The sequence below is a fragment of the Arachis hypogaea genome, chromosome 18 (genome assembly GCF_003086295.3).
Source record: "Arachis hypogaea cultivar Tifrunner chromosome 18, arahy.Tifrunner.gnm2.J5K5, whole genome shotgun sequence".
NCBI classification, from domain to species: Eukaryota; Viridiplantae; Streptophyta; class Magnoliopsida; order Fabales; family Fabaceae; genus Arachis; species Arachis hypogaea.
The window spans coordinates 104,961,384-104,964,394 of record NC_092053.1 but is presented as its reverse complement, the minus strand read 5'-3'; the positions used below and the strand labels follow the sequence as shown (position 1 = coordinate 104,964,394).

The following is a 3,011-nucleotide window of genomic DNA, read 5'->3' as shown; positions in this document are numbered from 1 at the left end:
TTCAGAAATTCAGATGACAACCATCAAACCATGTTTGTTTGCTTCTCAACGCATGCATGTGCATGGACACGCACATGGAAAGTGAAAAGGGATAATTAAACCAACAATCTTTGAACTTATAAGAAGCTACTCCATTTCATTTCATTTCAAGACCCCACAAACTCTCTCAAGTCAAAGAAGCCCTTTTAGGCACAATAGTGTGTACATGATTTTCCCTGAAGAATTTCACAAAACTTCTATATTTTTTTACCTATCCTACTTTCACCCTACTATTATATACATGCAAAATTAGATCACTGCAGAAAGATAGATAGAAAGATGCAAAATTACAAAATAGGAGAGAAAATAAACATATTTAGCATAACAAGAAAAAAGCAATTCTCAATTTTGATCAAGTATCAACCCCTTTCTAAATGTCATCTTCACATGAAGTCCTTCTTGCTTTGTTGTCCCTATCCCAATATGCAGGCCTCTATTTGTCAAGAGATAGCTTCCCACTGAATGATTCAAGTGACTCCTCTAACAGAGGACCCCTGTAATGGTGCTGCCTCTGCAGCGGCTCCGACCAGAGTCGGCCACTCCGGTTTCCCACATCATAACTTGGAGTTGAAATGTAACTTGTGTCCATGACCATGTCGCCGTCCAGTATATGAAGAACCTTGAATAAACAAGCAGAAATAATTTTAAAAACAATTAGGCAGGGAACATGGTCAAATTCAAAAAACATGATCTAAACATGCAGCATTAGCTTTTCCTATTGATTTTAACTTAAAACAGAGTTTGATCAAATTATAATAAATATGTGATTGAGAATTCTTCAAAGCAATTTTTTCCAACAAAAAATAAGTTCAAGAACTTGTTTACCTGTGACATGCGTGGTCTAGAATGAGGATCTCGCCGTATGCATAATGATGCAGCATGCAACATGCAATATACCTCATTTTCTAAGTATTGGTTCCCCAGCCTTGGATCAATCAGTTCCTCAATGGCATATTCTTCCAACAGAGGTCGTGCCTGTTAAATATCAAGACATTTACTCAAATTTCGACAAGACTTGGCATGAACAACCAGAAACATAAAAGTGGATTAATATAGGATTTCTGATTGTTAATTATAGACATAGCCATACTTTAACTCTTAGGCAATGTTTGGTTGGGGATAAAATAAAGGGTGAAAATTTTTCACAGAATGGTTCGAGTAAAAATTGCAAATATAACTTACCCACTCAGTAAGACACTACTGTCCCTTAGGTCGCGTGAGATCCACAGCTTTTCTCCCTGTAACAAGCTCCACCAATACCACCCCAAATGAATAAACATCAGCTTTCTCAGTTATTTGGCCGCTATGAGCATATTCAGGAGCCAAATACCTACACAATAACGACATATCTTAATTGTGAGTTCATATTTCTCAGACAAATTTTGATTATGAAAACCATTCAGGACAAACACAAATACATACCCGAATGTTCCAATTACTCGGGTTTCCATACTCGTGTCTCCATCAGGTTGCCACCTCGTCAATCCAAAATCACCAACCTTGAAATCACAATATAATGATGTTAGAAAAATTAGGCATGTATGTAATCCAACTCAAATTCAGCATACACCAGAGTTTAGAATGTAATCTATACAAGACTCAGAAAATTCTGTCTTTTACATCCAATGGTAAGTAAATTTAAAAATGTAGATGGGTGGATATTCAAAAGTGAGGTAAAGGTGCCTTTTATAGTGTAAACTACAAACCTACAAGAATGCATTGTACAATAGGCAAGTACTACCATACCAGTGGTTCAAAATCATGAGTTATGAGAATGTTGTTAGGCCGCATGTCATGGTGGATAATGCATCCCAATCTACACTCTTCATGAAGATTTCGTAACCCACGAGCAGCTCCAATGGCAATTTTTTGCCGTGCAGCCCATTCTAATGGTTCTCGCTGTCTCCCTGAAATAGTTTGAAATATTAGACTAATTTACAATCATATCAGGAAAATATATGTCTTGTTTCAATCACTGTATTCAAAATGAAAAACATCGTCACATTAATCCTACTTCACCACCTGCTTTTAGTTGGCATCAGATTAATAAAAATCAAAGTAGCAAACATAAGTCTGATATTATAGTCTAGTGCAATTGAAAAAAATTCTGTAAGAACAGAAGTTCGGATGCAAGAGAGCAAGAGAAATCACCATATAAATGTGAATCCAATGATCCATTGCATATGTACTCGTAAACTAGTAGCCTTCTCTTATCCTCTATACAGAATCCAATCAGCATAACAACATTTCAGTGCTGAGCACAACTCAGGACTTCTACCTCTGAGCAAAACTCAAGGTCACCCTGAGAACTAGCCAATTTATGTTGCTTGACAGCAACGACTTGTCCATCCGGTAGAACCCCTCTGTGAACGGATCCAAATCCCCCCTCAGCCAGGAAGTTGGCCTCAGAGAATCCACCAGTGGCAAGTTCTAACTCGGCATAGCTGAACCATCTTCAAGTCAGTCACTGACTTGCCATTATCTTACACAAGAAATTAAGTAAGTATTTCATGAATCAGTTTAACATGAAGCCAACCCTTGAAACTATCTAACTAATACAAGGTTAGCATTGGCTGACGGCTCTGTGAGTTATGGTTAACAGATTGGCTTAGAGCATGAGAGAGATTTGCTCTCGGTATAGGTAAGAATTTCTCTGACCACGCTCACTATCTCAGATTTTAGAACTATATCAGATTGAAGAAACAAAAAATCATGAAAATTTTCAGAACAATATCAAATCAATAACAAAATTTCCAAATAATATCAAATCAATAACAAATAAATTCAGAACTGTATCATAATTCAGGCAAATCAAATTCATGAAAAATAAGTTATCTAAAAAAAACCTCAGGAGGGCAGTTCCATAACTGTTTTTCTAGAAAAGGGGAATTGAGGGAAGGGCGAAAGCGAGTCGGCTGCTTGAGGGTGAGAACGACGGCGAGCGTACGGCTTCTTCGACGGTGAGAACGAAG

The 3,011-nt window shown here is 37.4% G+C and overlaps 1 pseudogene; it reads right to left on the bottom strand.

The window, feature by feature from the left end:
• Positions 1–354: 354 nt before the first annotated feature.
• On the bottom strand, positions 355–2,762 carry LOC112770227 (inactive protein kinase SELMODRAFT_444075-like; annotated as a pseudogene).
• Between the last annotated feature and the right edge of the window lie 249 nt (positions 2,763–3,011).